Source organism: Somniosus microcephalus, chromosome 3 (genome assembly GCF_052327205.1).
Source record: "Somniosus microcephalus isolate GS21.2 chromosome 3, FLI_Smic_1.0, whole genome shotgun sequence".
Taxonomy (NCBI): Eukaryota; Metazoa; Chordata; class Chondrichthyes; order Squaliformes; family Somniosidae; genus Somniosus; species Somniosus microcephalus.
The window spans coordinates 146735863-146754977 of NC_140989.1; positions in this window are offsets into that span (position 1 = coordinate 146735863).

A 19115-nucleotide genomic window follows, 5' to 3' on the forward strand; every position below is an offset into this window, starting at 1 on the left:
CCCCTTTCCAGGAAGCACAGCTGGATTAGGGCAGTATGCGAGCTATCATACGCCTATCAAATCAATCTCCACTACTCCCTATAGTTTTCCAAATCGTGATGCTTAAAATGAACTTACTCCCAGTAGGCCATAGTCACACCGCCTTTCTCAGCATCCACCAATGCTTAAGCATTCATCAATTTGGATTGAGGGGGTAAGGTAAGCCAAACAAGTAGCTGCAAAGATAATCAGCAAGCATTCAAACAGTCTCAAGTATTCTCCCCCTCTCCCTTATTGCTTAATATGTATTATCCTCCCCCCCAAAAAAAACTAGGCTTTCACTTACATACAGTTCAGGACCTTTCCAATGAGGCAAGGATGGCAGTGCTGCAGCCCACAGCACACCAAACTAATTACATTTATAGAAGCATTCAATCATGACCAGCATCTGGTTTCCAAGCGATCGAGAGCATTAATTGACAGTGAAGTTTGATTATTGCAATGGTCTGGTTTGGTGGGGTTTGTACTTGTGATCTAAATCTTGAAATAACAGCATTGGGGTGGGGGCAAATCAGCACTGGGCGTCCCCTAGTTTGCATTTTTATTTTCTTCCGTTAATCATTCGTCAGGTGTGACTAGCTCTTTACACAAATTGCAGCTGTCTCCCCTTTTCATTTCTTCGCATTATGGTTGAGGATTTGTTACTTTGATAATCTCTCATGGGAGTGTCCCCTGTCAGCTTCTTCCTACCACAAGGCTATTTGATGGTTGTAAATTCCATTTTATATCTGTATCCCTTCATTTCATAGTTATCTATCTTAGTCAAAGCCATCAGATATTCATAGATCATTGCACGTAATCACCAAACTCGTGCCAAGCCAAGCTCTAAACCGCTCTAAGCCATACATTACAGCTAAAAGAACTGATGAGGAGACTTTATTTTCTGTTGCTGGGAGTGGCTACCGGAAATCTCCTTGCATGAGAATACTGCTTGTGCTTACAAAAAGAAAATTGCTACCTTCAGGTGTCAGCTTTGGCTGAGTGGTAGCATTCTCGCTTCTGAGTCAGAAGACTGTGGGGGAGAAATTCGGTGGGCTGCGCCACCAGTTAGCACCTAAAGAGGGCACTCAGTGGCTTTAGCGCCACTGGCCACGCCTCCCGCGATATTTAGCTGGGGCGCTAATGGCGGCGTTAGCCTGTTGCGCTGCGCTGCCACCGATGACGTCATCGGTGTGCGCAGCGCCCCGCTACCACCCCAATCGCGATATTTGGCAGCGACCGCCTCTGCAGCGCTGATCGCTAATCGCGCCCGGTTCACGGGGCCTACCTGTGGCGGCAGTGGTGCAAATTATGGTGGAGGTGCGGGGCGGCCGTTTTTTTCGGCGGCCGCCTGCCAGCACCTCCGTCCCCAGCCTCCTGTTCTCCCCCCGCGGCATTGCCAGCTGCTTTCCGAGAGCCCAGCACTTCTCCTCGGTGCCGGGCTCTTTTGCCGGCACTCGCGATCGCTCATCGCGATGGTGCAGGCCCCTCCCCCTTAAGAATGGGAGGAAGGCCTGCAGTACCGCAGCGCGCGCTGCGGCACGTTGCGCTGCGATATTCAGTTTCAGCGCCCTAAGAGGGACGCGGAGCGCCACGAGCCTCGCCCCGTGTCCCTCTTGGGGCGCTCAAGCTGAATTTCCGGCGATCGCTGCTGCTCCGATTGCAGCGCAAAATCTGGCGCCCAGGCGAGCTTGGCGCCCCGTTTGCGGCTCCACCCAATTTCTCCCCCTGTGGGTTTGAGCCCCACTCCAGAGACTTGAGCACATAACCTAGGCTGGCAGTGCAGTACTGAGGGAGTGCTGCACTGTCAGGGGTGACTTCGTTTGGATGAGATGTTAAACCGAGGCCCCATTTGCCCTAAAAGATTCCATGGCACTTTTTCGAAGAAGAGCAGGGGAGTTCTCCCCAGTGTTCTGGCCAATATTTATCCCTCAATTAACATCACTTTAACAGGTTATCTGGTCATGTATCTCATTGCTGTTTGTGGGAGCTTGCTGTGTGCAAACTGGCTGCCACATTTCCCTACAACAGTGACTGCACTTCAAAAGTACCTCATTAGCTGTGAAGTATTTTGGAATGTCATTAAAGGTGCTATTTAAATGTAAGTTTGTTCATCCGCTCGTACTTTTATTAATAGATGGAAGCCACTGATCTCAGCCAGGACAATGGTGGGGGCACTAAAATTGATCTTGATGACACTAAGCTGGAGTTGAAAAACAGGTATGGTTCCTGTCCAGAGCTCTGTCCAGTGATCCTTGCTGGAAAGCGTGAATATGCAAATGTAGAGCGACACCCTGATCAGACGTGACTGTAATACCAGCTTGACTCAAATCATTCGTTGACACTTGGGATTGGATTTTCCATCATTTTTCTATCTGTTTAGCGGCTCAGCCAATGCCACACTTGCAGGATTTTCCACTGGAGGTGACAGTTGACGGTCATATTTGGGTGGGCACATAATAATTAATTGACGATGAGCATACGTCATATTAGGTTCCTGGCAGATCAGAAATTCTAGGCCTCAGTATCTAGGCTCACACATGAAGAATGGCCATTTAAGCAAGGTACCAGAGGTGCTTGTGAAACTGTATTCCAGCATAAGTCAGGGTTCTTTGGTAAAGGAGGGGAGAAATTTAAAATGAAAGCTATAAGGAAACCAGTCCAGTGTAAATAAATCTCTCCCAGATATCAAAGATTTGAGATGAGTGTATTACCTGCAGTCTGCTTTCCTTCTCACCGTTGGTACCTGTTGTCCCTCCACCTCCAGCCATTTTGTCCTCAGTACTCAAAACCGGGTGTAGTAGTTTCTACTGCATAGTTTACACCGTACATGTGAATTCTCCCATTGTGGCAGAACCACTGAATGACTCTGGCTAACTGTATATAATTCTCTTTTAACAATGTTCTAACACCAGCCTAAGCCTGTACCATTGTGTTAGGCATTACTGTGTTTTGTATATAGAATTTGCATGTACGGGGCGTGGCCCTTTAAGAGCGCGGGAAAACGCGGGCAAACGCGATGATGTCACGTCGCAAACCACGTGACTGCCCAGGGAGTCCTCGTAGCATCTCCGTTGAGTAAAGACCTGTTTCATTGTTCTCCTGCATCGGTCTCAGTTATTCGTAGGAATTCGTCAATTCCTACATTGGTGACCCCGTTTTTGTGAACATTTTCACAGAAGAAGAGCACAGCATGGAGGCAAACGCCGTTTCGCTAAAGCTACCGCAGTTCTGGGAGCAGCAAGCGCCCTCGTGGTTTATTCAGGTCGAGGCCCAGTTCGCCCTGAGGAACATCGATGCAGGTCAGACCAAGTATCTTTACGTGGTCTCCGCACTCGACAGCTCTACCGCCTCTCAGATCGTCAGCCTCCTCGAAAACTCCCCAATGGAGCGCAAGTATGAAACCCTCAAAGCGCGGTTACTGCAAGTTTTCGGGCTCACAAAATCGGAGCGCGCCCGTCGATTACTCGCTATGCCCGGGCTCGGGGACTCCAAGCCTTCAGAGTTGATGAGCCAAATGCTCACACTCCTGGGCACAGAACGGGAATGTTTCCTATTCCGCGAGATTTTCCTCAGCCAACTGCCTGAACAGGTACAAACTGCTCTGGCCAGATCTGAAACTGAAGACTGCGCAACAGTCGCAGCGGAGGCTGACAAAATTTTCGCTGTAACTCGGCAGTACTGCGCCGCCACGAGGCACCCATCCCCCGCAGACGCCGCCCCAGCTCGTCAGCCTGCTGGGCTGTGTTTATACCACGCGCAGTTCGGCGCGAAGGCGAAGCGTTGCCGCCCTCCCTGCAGTTTTCCCCAAAAAAGAAACCAGCATCAACTGACACTGCAACCACCGAGGAACGGGTCTAACGGGCACCCCGCGGCCGCGATGGCGATCGGCAACGCGGGAAAATTGCTGTTCATCACCGATACTCTCTCCGGTCGTCGTTTTCTGTGCAACACCGGAGCGCAGTGCAGCATTTTACCTGCGTCCGCCCTCGATGTGCAGACAGGGAATCACAGCCCCGCCCTTGAAGCGGCCAATGGCGGAACAATTCGCACCTTCGGCAGACGGCGAGTGGAGTTGTGCCTCGGGGGGCAACGTTTTCACTGGGAGTTTGTTACGGCCAAAGTTTCCCAGCCCCTCCTCGGCGCTGATTTCCTGTGCGCCAACAGCCTCCTGGTCGACGTTAGGAACCGGCGGCTGATCAACGCAGCCACTTTTAATTCTCTTCCGTGTTACCGCAGTAACACTACGTCACGCACCGTCTCCTGTGCGTTCCCGACTCCTGATGAGTTCGCTCGCCTGCTCAGCGAATTCCCCGACCTGACAAGACCCACGTTCTCCTCCACCGCCACAAAACATGGTGTGGAACACCACATCACCACCAACAGCCCCCCGGTCTACACGCGAGCCCGGCGCCTGGAACCTGGCAAGCTGGCGGTCGCAAAGGCGGAGTTCGCAACCAATGGAATGGTTAGGGATTATTCACCGGTCGGATAGTCCCTGGTCTTCACCCCTCCATATCGTCCCGAAGCCTGGTGGCGGATGGCGGCTATGTGGCGACTATCGACGCCTAAACGGCGCCACCACTCCTGATCGGTACCCGATCCCCCATACCCAAGATTTCTCTGCCCATTTGGCAGGGAACAACGTGTTCTCTAAAGTCGACCTCATCTGGGGCTACCACCAGGTCCCAGTTCATCCAAAAGACGTCCAGAAGACCGCAGTCATCACCCCATTCGGCCTCTTCGAGTTTCTACGAATGCCGTTTGGTTTAAAGAACGCTGCCCAGGCTTTCCAACGCCTGATGGACTCTGTGCTGCGGGACCTCAAGTCAGGAGCCACCATCGCCCTCACCACCGACACGTCGGACTACGCAGTCGGTGCCGTACAACAGCACTGGGTGAACGGGACGTGGCAGCCGTTGGCATTCTTCAGCCGTCAACTACGGCAGAACAAGAGAGCATACAGCACGTTCGACCGGGAGTTGCTCGCCCTTTTTCTGGCCATCCGCCATTTTCAGTTCCTTCTGGAAGGACGTCCTTTCACCGCCTTTGTGGACCATAAGCCGCTGACCTTTGCTATGTCCAAGACCGCCGAACCATGGTCAGCCCGACAGCAGCATCAACTGACCTACATATCCGAATTCACCACGGATATACGGCACATGGCCGGTAAGGACAACCTGGTGGCAGACTGCCTCTCCCGCGCGATCATCAATACGGTTCATTTTGGCATTGACTACGTCCTCATGGCAGCGGACCAAGCCTCAGACCCAGAAGTCCAAGCTTACAGGATGACCATCACTGGCCTCCAGTTGGCCAACGTCAAGTTCCATTCGGCAGGTACCACGCTGTTGTGTGACATCTCCGTACAGGATCCTCGCCCTGTCGTGCCGGTCGTCTAGCGCCGCAAAGTGTTCGACGCCATACATGGGTTGTCACACCCTGGAATGAAGGTCCCTTCCGCGTGTTGGAAGCAGGGGACAAAACCTTCACGGTGGATGTCGGTGGTAAACCGGACCACATTTCGGTCGATCGCTTAAAGCCAGCACATTTGGACCTTGACCGCCCCGTCGAGACAGCACAACCGCCGAGACGGGGTCGGCCAATCATCGTCGTTACGGCAGACCATGTGCGACCACCCGCCAGACCACCAGCTGCCCTGCAGCCTCCACCTCGAGAGTACAGGAGTCGTTCTGACAGGCTCGTCAGACCCCCTCACCGTTTGACTTTGTCCGTTAAAGCGAATTCTGGGGGTGCGCATGTGGCAGAACCACTGAATGACTCTGGCTAACTGTATATAATTCTCTTTAATGATGTTCTAACACCAGCCTAAGCCTGTACCATTGTATTAAGCATTACTGTGTTTTGTATATAGTATTTGCATGTACGGGGCGTGGCCCCTTTAAGAGCGCAGGAAAATGCGGGCAAATGCGATGACGTCACGTCGCAAACCACGTGACTGCCCAGGCAGTTCTCGTAGCATCTCCGTTGAGTAAAGACCTGTTTCATTGTTCTCCTGCGTCGATCTCAGTTATTCGTAGGAATTCGTCAATTCCTGCACCATAATGCTTTGTTATATTGATTTTTATTCCCTAGATTAAGTGTACGATGATGCATAATATCTACTTTGGTTTGTCAGAATTCAATTAACTGAGGGGTACAGGCAGATGGGTGGACTGCAGATTCCAGTCCTGTACTTTCCCACGTAACAGTGGGGCACTTCAAACATAGAGGGGTAGATTTTCCCGAACCTGTCGGGAAGAAGGCGGGACTTCCCCTTTCGGGTTTTTGACCTACCTACTTCGACGTCCGGCCAATCCGCGTGATTTTCCCTTGATTGACCTTGTTGAACCCGCCCAGCGGGCTCAGCAGGCCAATTAAGGGCCACCCGGCAACAGGTGACGTCACAGACTGCAATTTCATCTGTCAAGAGTTCTTGACAGATGAAATAGCAGTGTTTCACAGCTGTTTGAAGCTGTGAAACACTGACACTCTGAGTTCTAACATGAGTCCTTCTGCACAGACTCAGTTAGAACTCTCACCGGCACTCAAAGCTGAAGGCTGTCACTTTTGACAGATCGCAGCCATTCAGCTTTCAGCTCCGGCTGAGTGATGCGCTCCCGACGGCTACAGGAAGAAAGGCTGTTAAGGTAAGTACAGGTAAGTAAAAGTTCTTTACACACTTTAGACACACCAAACACACTTACCTTTACACTCATGCACCCATCACTCACCTGAGCACCGACATCGCGACCCCTCCAAATCCTTCAACCCGACGGCCCGCCTGCTCTAACCTGGTGTGGTTTGGAGCTGTCGGGAAACCCACACGAAATCCCTCAAAATAGGGATTAGGCTAAAAACTGCCTGTTAACTACCTGTTAACAGGCAGTTAATTGGCACTAATCCCTTCCCGCCTGGTTTCGGCGGGTCCCAGTGCGTGGGGAAACTTACGTGGGGCGGGGTTTTGGGCGGGATGGTGTCAGGACCCCCAAATTCAGGATATCCCCCCCCCCCCACATGCCTGAAACCCTACCTGACGGCTCCACAAAAATCTAGCCCTCAGAATGTTTGAAAACCACTGCTGTAAACTAAAAAAAAACTTGTTTTAAAACAATGTTCTTTTTTTGCAAGTTCATATTTGTTACAAAGTCATGTTTAAAGCATTCCCAGATAAATGCACTAAAGCTATAATGGACAAAAGCAGTTATACACTAAGTGTGTCACTACAAAAATAAGGATTTGAAGGCAATAGCCTTTCAGGTGCAAGCAACTAGCACTAATGGACTTTGTGAACACAGTCTCGCCAAAGGAGGCTACACTGGAAAATCAACAGACTCAGTCTGTCGATTCATCCTTCAAGTATCCAGCTTATTCCTTATTTTGGCAAAGCACAGCACACATGTGTCCATTATTTCTCAAATGTAAAGCCAACAACACAGAATACCAAATGCAGCACAGATTATTCCACATCCAACCTATACTATGTAATTTTGTCATGACAACTAGGTCAGTGTTGTGGGTAAGCCAAAGTTAAGTATGGCAATTAGAGTGCCCTACAATTAAAGATTTTCTAGAGTAGACCAAAATATGCTAATTATTATAAATGAAAATCTATACTCCCCGATGGGTCAGCTGGTTAAAGGCAGCATGTAACAGAGGCATACAGACCGGAGTGACCCAGGTACAATTCCGGATCTGCACTGAGTTGGATGATCTCAGCCGAGGTAAGGAAGGGACAACTGGCTCCAGCATCCCAGTGTGAAGAAAAGAAAATCAGCCAGAGTTCCTGCTGATGGCTTCTATCCAGCACCCCGCCTACTTCAATGCACACGTATGGGTGTTAGGTGAGGACAGGACCAAGCTTGGCTGTGGTGCCTACAATTAAATAGTCTGCTGAGGCTCACTGCTTAGGTTTAAACATGAATGATTAGTGTAATGTATACAACATTGAAGGGACTACTTTGTTTTGCGGATGTACATCCTTAGTTGTGAGCGTATATAACAGACGCATATCGATTTGTACAGTCAGTGCCGAAGTTCCAGTTACCCAGTAAAGATCACTTGAAGTTACTCTCAGTCTCTGCTGCTTTATTATTTTATGTAGTTGTGTGTAGTGGTACAAACACAGCAAATTGGCGACGAGAATTATGAACCTACGTCTTCCTATTCTGGCATCGCATCCAGAGGACACCGAAATTTGGAAGAAAGGAGCGAGAAGGGAGAGAAAACGGAGTACGTTTGCTAAGCTAGGCAGGGTATACGTAAGTCAAGTGAAAAGTGCACAGGACTTGCATGACGCTAGCTAACTAGTAAAGAAAGAAAAACGGGTTTGGAAAAAAAAATGGCGATGATTGGCACGATTGCAGCATTTGATAGCATTGAAGACTGGGCAACTTACATTGAAAGAGTGGAGTTGTACTGTGAGGCTAACGGAGTGGAGGTAGAAAAGAAAGCCACCGTTTTGCTGAGTGTTATGGGTGCAAAGACATACGGGCTGCTACGTAGTTTATTAACCCCTGAAAAGCCAGCAAACAAAACATTCAAACAAATAGTGGACACACTCCAAGATCATTTAAGCCCCAAACCACTGCTCATAGCTGAAAGATTTAAATTCCATAAACGGAACCAGAGCAAAAATGAAAGCTTTTCTGAATATTTGGCAAAGCTGTGCAAATTATCAGAACATTGCCAAGTTGGGGTGGGCTTATCAGACGCATTGAGGGACAGATTTGTGTGTGGCATGCAAAGTGAAAGCACACAAAAGAAGCCCCTGTCTGAAAAAGACCTCACATTGGAGAAGGCTCTGAGTATTGCAATATCAATGGAAGCAGCAGCACGTGGCACTTTAGAAATTCAACAAAAATCCCTGGAATATTCAACTAATAAAATGTCACTGAAACAAGAAAAGAAGTGCTATCGCTGTGGCAAAATGTCACATGACCACAATGACTGTTGGTTTAAAGACAAAGACTGCAGACAATGTGGCAGACGAGGGCACATTGAAAGAGTCTGCAAAGCAAATAAGAAGCCGAAAACTGATACAATACAGAGTAACAAAAAGGTACATCAAGTGACTGAAAACAAGAAACCTTTCAAAGATAGATACAAGAAGGTACACCACGTGACTGGAGACAGTTCAGATAAAGAAAAAAGTGACACAGACTCAGAGGAAGAGGATCTGGCTTGTCTAAAACTACACAGTGTGAAAGAGACAGGGGATCACAGAATAATATGGGTCACTCCAGAAGTGGCAGGAGTTAGGCTGAAAATGGAGTTGGACACAGGCTCAGCTTTAACAGTGATCTCTGTACATGACTACAAATGACTGTTTTCACACATACCGCTAAGGCCAACTAAAGTACTGTTAAAGACATACACAGGACAAAGAGTGTGCCCCAAAGGTAAAATAAAAGTGACAGTGACATACAAAGAAAAATAAATACTGCAATTGAACCTCTATGTAGTGGAAAATGGAGGACCTCCATTGCTGGGACGCGAATGGCTCAGGAAAATACAGTTGGATTGGCACACCATCCAAGCACTGTTTGTGTCAGCAAAAGAGGACAGCAACGCCACTCCTGAGAGACTGTCACAAGTACTCTCTGACTCTCAGGAAGTGTTCAAGAAGGGAATAGGAACACTTAAGGGCATGAAAGCAAAAATTAAGATTGAGGAGAACGCAAATCCAAAGTTCCATAAGGCCAGACCAGTGCCTTATGCAATTCGCCCTTCAGTAGAAGCAGAGCTGAAGAACTTGGAGCAGTTAGGGGTCCTGTCCAAGGTGGATTGGAGTGAATGGGCCACACCTATAGTTCCAGTGATGAAGAAAACCTCCAGCACAAAACCAGGAAAGCCAAGAAAAGTGCGCATCTGCGGAGACTTTAAAGTGACTGTTAACCCAGTCCTCCACACAGTATAGTACCCATTGCCTCGCATTGAGGACATCTTTGCTTCCCTGTCAAGAGGGGAAAGCTTCTCAAAGATTGACTTGGCCCAGGCCTATCTCCAAATGGAAATTGATGATGCATCAAAGAAGTACCTGACAATAAATACGCACAAAGGCCTTTACCAGTACAATCGACTGGTATTCAGAATAGCATCAGCTCCTGTAATCTGGCAAAGGGCAATGGACCAAGTCCTGCAGGGGATCCCAGGTACTCAGTGTTATCTTGATGACATCATCATTACTGGCAAGAATGACAATGACCACCTTCCCAACCTTGAACAGGTGCTCATCAGGTTACGGGAGTATGGGCTCCGAGCGAACCGAGACAAGTGTGAGTTTTTCAAAAAGGAAATCTCATACTGTGGACATGTGATTGACAAGGACGGTTTACACAAGTCTCCAGACAAGATTGAAGCTGTGATTAATGCACCTGAAAATGTGTCTCAGTTGAGATCATATCTTGGACTGGTGAACTACTATCATAAGTTCTTGCCCAACCTATCCACAGTGTTACATCCACTAAATGCACTGCTACAGACAGGGTCACAATGGAAGTGGAGTGACAGCTGTGAACAAGCTTTTCAAGAGAGTAAAAGACTCATTACTTCAGAAGAGGTGCTAGCTCACTTTGACCCATCCTTACCTATTCGACTGGCATGTGATGCTTCACCCCATGGCATTGGTGCCGTGTTGTCACATAAGTTCCCAGACGGCTCAGAAAGACCAATAGCCTTTGCCACAAGATCATTGACTACAGCTGAACGCAATTATGCACAGATTGACCGAGAAGCCCTCAGCCTTGTGTGGGGAGTCAAGAAATTCAACCACTACTTGTATGGTCAACAGTTTACACTGTTAACTGACCACCAGCCTCTCATTTCAATCTTCAACCCAAGGAAGGGCGTTCCAGTGATGACGGCACAATGGCTGCAGCGATGGTTACTCTTCCTAGGGGCTCACCTGTATGACATTGAATACAAGGGGACCAAGCAACATGGCAACGCCGATGGTTTGTCACGTTTACCATTGCCGACCTCAGAGAGAACTACAACAGTTGACTCAGCCGAGGTATTTCACACAACAATAGTTGAGCAGCTACCAGTGACAAACTCCCTCATTGAAAGAGAAACACGCAATGACCCTACATTGTCAAAAGTTTATGACATCACTGTGAAAGGATGGCCAGCGCATGGTGACTCATTGTTTCCAGCATTCTCAGCTAGGAGGGAGCAGTTATCAGTGTGTCGGGGAACACTGATGTGTGGCTCACGAGTTGTGATTCCTCCCAAGCTTCGTAACCGAGTGCTAGATGAACTGCATGAAGGCCACTTAGGTACGGTAAAGATGAAAAGCCTTGCCCGTGGATACGTGTGGTGGCCGGGAATTGACAAACAGATCGAGGACCTGACAAAGAGCTGCTCAGGATGTGAAAAGGTCCAGAACGCACCACCACAAGCCCCTCTCCATCCATGGGAATGGCCCTCATCACCATGGCAACGTGTGCACATCGACTTTGCTGGACCGTTCATGGACTCCATGTTCTTGATTGCAGTCGATGCACATTCCAAATGGCCCGAGATCATTAAAATGAAATTAACCACATCTGAAAAGACCATTTCAGTTCTCAGGACCATGTTCGCTAGAAATGGCCTACCAGAACAAATCTGCACAGACAATGGACGACAATTTGTCTCTGACGAATTCCAAGGTTTCATGAGGAAAAATGGAATCAAGCACTACACATCTGCCCCGTACCATCCAGCTACAAATGGCTTGGCAGAAAGATTCGTACAGACTTTCAAGAAGGCCATCAAAGCAATGTACAGCGAGAATCTACCACTGCAACACAAGATAGACAATTTCCTCTTTGCTTATCGGAATGCAGTACACGCAGCCACTAATCAGACTCCAGCGATGATGTTTCTGAACAGGAACCTGAGATCTCGCATGGACCTTCTTAAACCGAATGTACGTCGTGATGTAGGGAACATTTGAATGCTAAGCCAACAAGAAGCTTCAATGTGGGACAGTCAGTTCTTGCTCATGATTTCCGGACGGAAAAGTGGCAACCAGGTACAATATCCACAAGAGAGGGACCACTGATGTATACAGTGGATGTGGACCAAATTCTGGATGTTCAGGTGGAAAACACCCCTATACCTCGCCCAGACTCACCTGACATGGAAACAGACACTCCTGATTCATCAGCATCAGCACCAGCCTCATCCACAGCTGAGAGCTCTACCTGTGCTGATAGCTCACCTAATGCACCTGTACCTGTACAGTCTCATTCCCCAAAGCAAAAGAGTCTGGAGAGACATTACCCAGAGAGTCAGAGGAGGCCTCCCCAGAGACTTGACTTGTAAAAGGGCTGTTGACAAAATAAAATGTTATGTTGGAATTTGAATTTTGTTACTTTTAAGAAAACCAAAAGGTTACTGTAAAGACAGGCTCTGTATGTTAATTATAGAAATTTTGCGTTAATGTACTATTAAACTAAAGGGGGAGGAAGTGTAATGTATACAACATTGAAGGGACTACTTTGTTTTGCGGATGTGCATCCTTAGTTGCGAGCGTATATAACAGACGCGTATCGATTTGTATAGTCAGTGCCGAAGTTCCAGTTACCCAGTAAAGATCACTTGAAGTTACTCTCAGTCTCTGCTGCTTTATTATTTTATGTAGTTGTGTATAGCGGTACAAACACAACAATTAGGGTTTTGCGTGAGGTACCAGAGGGCACTTGATGCCCATGGAGCCATATCCAGGCACGAATCAGGGTTAGAAGGGGGAACAAATGAAGATGTATCTTCACTCCAGGGGCTGATTGCTCTAGAATACATTATATTAAGCTATGGAATATAAACAATTCATCACACATGTTTGGCTGTAAGTGCCGACCGGAACTATTCATTTTCTTCAGTGTTAACTAATCAGGAGCTAATAATTTAAAACTGTTAATAGATTTTTTTATTTCACCATTCTTTCTGCCAATTTTCTCATTTCCTCATCTCTCTTGAAAGCTTTGACTCCTTGCAGGAGAACATTTCTTTGCCACCAGTTGCCCCTAGTACTTGGCTCAATTGGCCATTATTCATGTGTGACACTTGACAGTGAGAGTTGGTAGGCCATTTTGCTGTGGGCATCACTGTCAAACCCAATTTAAAGTCCGCACATACACACTGGCAGCAAGGAGTCATTGGAGAGTGATCACGAGTGAGAACCGTGGCCAGCTTTTCCCTCTCCAACCTAGGGGTGCTGAGGTCAATTGTAACATCCCAACAATAATCTGCCAACATAGCACAGAATGAGGACCAAATCAGAGAATTTCCTGGTCTGTTTAGCTTAGCTACTCACAGGATAAACTTGCTGATCAGGGAGTCACCACAAATTTTAATAGCTAATATAAATATTTAATTTAATCTTCATCATCTCTTGAATGGACTATTGATTTATAATAACCACAACTTTAGTTAACTTAACTTACCTCAATGTTTATTGTAAAATCAATCAGCACTTTCTCAAACCTAAGAGAAATAATACTACAGCTGTATCTCACAATTCAGTAGGGTGAAAGAGACAATACAGTTAAAGCAGAAAGAAAGAATTTGCATTTCTATCTTCTTCTTCTTAGGTAGTCCCTCGGAACCGAGGATGACTTGCTTCCACATTAAAAATGAGCACTCAGGTAACTGTTGAGTCCAATGCGGGACCTACAGTCTCTGTCACAGGTGGGGCAGATGGTGGTTGAAGGGGCGGGTGGGTGGGGTGCTTGGGTTGACGTGCGTGCCTTGTATTGCTTGTGCTTGGCTTCCGCTTGCTCCTAGCGAACAGACTAGAGGTGTTTGGCACCTTCACGGATGCTTCGCCTCCACTTTGTGCGGTCTTGGGCCAGGGATTCCCAGGTGTCGGTGGGGATGTTACACTTTTTCAAGGAGGCTTTGAGGGTGTCCTTGAAGCATTTCCTCTACCCACCTGGGGCTCTTTTGCTGCGTCGGAGCTCCGAGTAGAGTGCTTGTTTTGGGAGTCTCAGATTGTGCATGCGAACGACGTGACCCGTCCATCGGAGCTGATCGAGCGTGGTCAAAGCTTCGATGCTGGGGATGATGGCCTGAGTGAGAACACTGACGTTGGTGCGCCTATCCTGCCAATGGATTTGCAGGATCTTGCGGAGGCAGCGGAGATGCATTTCTATAGCCTATTTCGCAACCTCAAGGCGTCCCAAAGCATTTTACAGCCAATGAAGTACTCTTGAAGTGTGGTCACTTTTGTAATGTAGGAAACACAGCAGCCAATTTGCACTCAGCGAGCTCCCACAAATAGCAATAAGATAAAGGTTGTGTGCTTCTGATCAAACTGTTTAAGTGATGTTGGTTGAAGGATAAATGTTGGCTAGGACATGGGGAGAACTCCATTGCTCTTCTTTGAATAGTGCCATGGGATCTTTTATGTGTACTTCAGAGGGCAGGCAGGCAGGGCCTCGGTATAACATCTTATCCAAATGACAGCACCCTCAACGGTGCAGCGCTCCCTCAATACTGCACTGAAGTGCCAGCCTAAATTATGTGCTGAAGTTTCTGGAGTGGGACTTAAATCCACAACCTGCTACCACTGCGCCAAGTCTGACACCTTAAGTACATCCAACTAATGTGACACCGTATATTAAAATTCAGTTTAAATTAATTTCTGATTGCTCCTCTTTTAAGAATAGGCTACAATAATCAAGATAATGAAGGTAACCCTATATATCTACGTGGTCCTGAAACTTAATTTTATCTGCCTTTTCAGAGATGCACTCCTGCTGACTAGGGATTAACATTCAGATGTTAGTTGTGCCCTTTTCATTGATTTCAATAAAACTCAGAGGGGTAGAAATTGGTACGCATTGTGCCCATTGTTTGGGTGTAAAACAGGCACAAAACATACCAAGTTAGCAGTGGGACGGCCTGCGCCCAATCTACGAAGTCATTAGTCCCACTGCCAAATCCATGCGGACGCCTAAAACAGGTATTAGGCCCTTTGAATATGTAAATTAAGGGTCAACCAATCGAAAAGACGCCTTTCCCAAATAGGTCACCTCATGAGTGGGGTAGGTGTCGGGCTCCCTTTCCCCCATAGCCCACTCCAACCACCCCGCCACACCCCCCCCACACAGGACTTACCTGAGGGCCACCTCCATCAAGGCCCCAGTAGGTAGCTGAGGAACGAGGACCAATTTCTATCAGCCCTTGGGCCTCTTGCTTCGGGCGCATGGGCAGCCCTACACAACACTGATTCTGGGCCCCAAAACGGCTCCAGACTATTTCCTACCCCAGGCAGTCTGATCAGAAGATTGAACTGCAGGGCTTTTCTTTTGATTAGTTCTGGTCTCTAAAGAAAAAACTCAAATCATCAGAACCACCTAAGGGAAATTAATAGCATTCAAAGGCATTTGGAGAAATTAACTGGATAGCCTAAGGAGTGGCAGATGGATTTTAATGTGAATAAATGTAACAAAATGCACATTGGGAAAGGAAATGTGAAACATGTGTACACAATGAATGGGTATCTATATTAGCAAAAGTGGAAAACAAAAAGTTGAGTGATTATCAACCATACACTGAAAGTGTATAGTCAATATGACACTGTTATTAATGAGGTATAAGTTTAACTACTCCTTTATATAATTTAAAAAAAAAGCTGGATAAATTTCTGATTCAAAGCAAGTCTGATGAAGGGCTGTGAAAGCTATATCTAGAGCTGACATGATCCAGGACTTTAAAAAGCAAAAAGACACTGATAATACAGATAAAAGCAGGAGAGGACAACAGTGACAAAAGTCTAGAGATTAGAAGGTATTTTTCTCCACATAACAGTGGATATGTGGATTAGACTGCCATCAAAAGCAGTTAATACCATGTAAAAGAAAACCATTGTACTATCTTACTACTAGACTAATACAGTTCAAACCCATGTTGTGAAATGAACACTATAGATGTATGGAACACAATGGTTCTGTGCTGCTGGGACCAAGTAAGTGTCATCTATATGGAGCAAACATGGGTTGAATAATGTGACGTAATGTCCAATTCACGTCACAAATTTTTATAACCTTGGCGGTCAGGGAGGAATTTCACATACTGTTATATCCTTGAACTTTTAGCTGTGTTACTCACCTCCCTTAGGTAGACTAAGTAAATTGGGTTGAGTTTACAAAAGGGCAAAATGTGCACGATCTGTGGGAGGAATGGTCTTGATGGATCAAATGGTCTTATCCTATTCAATACTTTCTTGTATTCTGTCATTCACCTTTGACTAGCTGAAGCCAAATATCAATATCTTTATCCCTACTATAAACAATTCTATTAGACTACAATGATATCGATGTTGAGAGTCATCAGATGAGGATACATAGCAGAAGGATTAAACTTAAAGGAAATGGGCATGAAAGGTAAATAAAATGGACCCTGCCAAACCCTTCACAAAAGTACACCTAACACCATTACTTGGCAATAACGTCTGAGTGCCTAGAGTGCATTTTGTAGTTAACAGCACATGGAAAATCTCTTTCGTGTATTGCTGCACAACCGTACAGTGCAAACAGTAGTTCCCAAGATGTTTCTTGACTGACAGCAGCCCCACATTTTCATTCCTAAGACCATATGGTCATCAAAGGGCAAGGAAAAGTTCAGAAGGAAAACAGAAACAACACTGATCAAATACAGTAGTTTTGTTATGCTTGACTCAAAAAAAAGGGTAAATACATTCTCACATATGGAACATCTGGTGGAAGAGTAATTTCTACCAAAGTGTTTTAGTATTTCCTCATAATTAATTTCACATGCACAAAACCAGAGCGAGTGGGTTAGGCTGAGCACAACACAAAAAGCTCTCTGTACTGGTGAAGACCAAAAGGCATTTCACTGCATTTGTGTCTGATTAAAATGTACTAATGTACCCACAGTAGGAACATGACTTTTTTTTATTTGCTGTACTGCAAAGTTAATGTTGAAGTCTGTCACATTATACGGCACCACAGAACTCTATATTTGTATCGGTACTGATGTCTTTTACAGAATTATATTAGCTTGCTAATCCACATACCCTATACAAAAATAAATTAAAAAGGGTTGATTTCATTCTTTTAGTAAGTAAAGAAATTGTTGATTATAACGATTTTACAATTTTCCACAAAATAAAATGTTTACTGGAAGATTCAGATTAGTTGATTAAATTTTTTCCAGTAGAGGAAGACCCGGGTTCAATCCTTTGTCTGTAGTGAATTAGTTACTCTCAGCCGAAGTGAGATTAAAGGTGCTTTTGCTGGCCTTAGCACCCCTGGGCAAAGGAGAAGGAAAATTAGCTAGGGCTCCTGCTTCTAGTCACTATCCAGTGACTCCTGTACATGTATGGATGTCACGTGGGAACACGAGACTTAGACGTAATGTCTACTAGCACTTATTAATCTAGGTTCATTCATCATGAATGACCACTTGCATGCCAGTATAGGAACACAGGAACAGCAGTAGGCCAATCAGCCCCTCGAGACTGCTCCGCCATTCAATTAGATCATGGCCGATCTGTACCTCAACTCCATTTACCCGCCTTAGTGCCAATAACCCTTGAAACCTTACCTAACAAAAAATAATCAATCTCAATCTTGAAAGCTTGAATTGTCCCAGCATCCACAGCCTTTTGGGCAAAATAATTCAAGATTTTTTAAAATTCGATTATGGGATGTGGGCATTGCTGGCAAGGCTAATTGCCCTTGAGAAGTTGGTGGTGAGCCGCCGCCTTGAACCGCTGCAGTCCATGTGGTGATGGTACTCCCACAGTGCTGTTAGTTTGGGAGTTCCAGGATTTTGACCCAGCGACGATGAAGGATCAGCGATATACTGCTAAGTCAGGATGGTGTGTGACTTGGAGGGGAGCTTGGAGGTGGCGGTGTTCCCATTTGCCTCCTGCCCTTGTCCTTCTAGTTGGAAGAGGTTGCGGGTTTGGGAGGGGCTGCCGAAGAAGCCTTGGCGAGTTGCTGCAGTGCATCTTGAGGATGGTACACACTGCAGCCACAGTACGCCGGTGGTGGAGGGAGTGAATGTTTAAGGTGGTGGATGGGGTGCCAATCAAGGGGGCTGCTTTGCCCTGGATGGTATTGAGCTTCTTGAGTGTTGTTGGAGTTGCACTCATCCAGGCAAGTGGAGAGTATTCCATCACACTCCTTACTTGTGCCTTGTAGATGGTGGAAAGGCTTTGGGGAGTCAGGAGGTGAGACACTCACCGCAAAATACTAGTCTCTGACCTGCTCTTGTTGCCACAGTATTCTACTACCCTTTGTGTGAAAAGGAGTTTCCTGATTTCCCTCCTGAACGGCCTAGCTCTAATTTTAAGACTATGTCCCCTTGTTCTGATTTCCTCCGTCAGAGGAAATAGTTTTTCTGTACTCACCCTATCTAATCCTTTTAACATTTTAAACACCTCATTCACATCACCCCTCAGTCTTCTATACGCAAGGGAATACAAGCCACATTTATGCAACCTGACCTCATAATTTAACCCTTTTATTAATCTAGGTTAACTCATGTTGAATGGCCACTTTGATGCCAGTATCCAAAGAACCATACTCTGGCATGAGTCACAAGAGGAAGAAGGGAAAGAGAAAAAAATATGGGGGGAAAATATTTTTTCACCGTATTTATATATACTTTTTTCCTTAGCTATGCTTTCCTATATGAATGCAGTGTTAACCAGAAAAAGCTCAGACAGTTCCCTTTTCTTTGCCTATTTTAATTTGAAAAATACAAAAAGTAGGAAAGAGGAAGTGTGTGGAAAGTATACACATTTAAAAAATTTGAGTTTACTTATTTTTTTCACTACTAGTTTTCATAATTAAAAAAAAAATACCAAAGTAATTCCGACATAAGGGGTGACCTAATAGAGGTCTTTAAAATTATGAAGGGGTTCGATAGGGTAGATGTAGAGTAGATGTTTCCACTTGTGGGTGAGTCCAAAACTAGGGGCCATCAATATTAAGATACTCACTAACAAATCCAATATGGAATTCAGGAGAAATTGCTAGAGAGCAGTTAGAATGTGGAACTTGCTACCACATGGAGTAGTTGAGGCAAATAGCATAGGTCCATTTAAGGGGAAGCTAGATAAGTACATGAAGGAG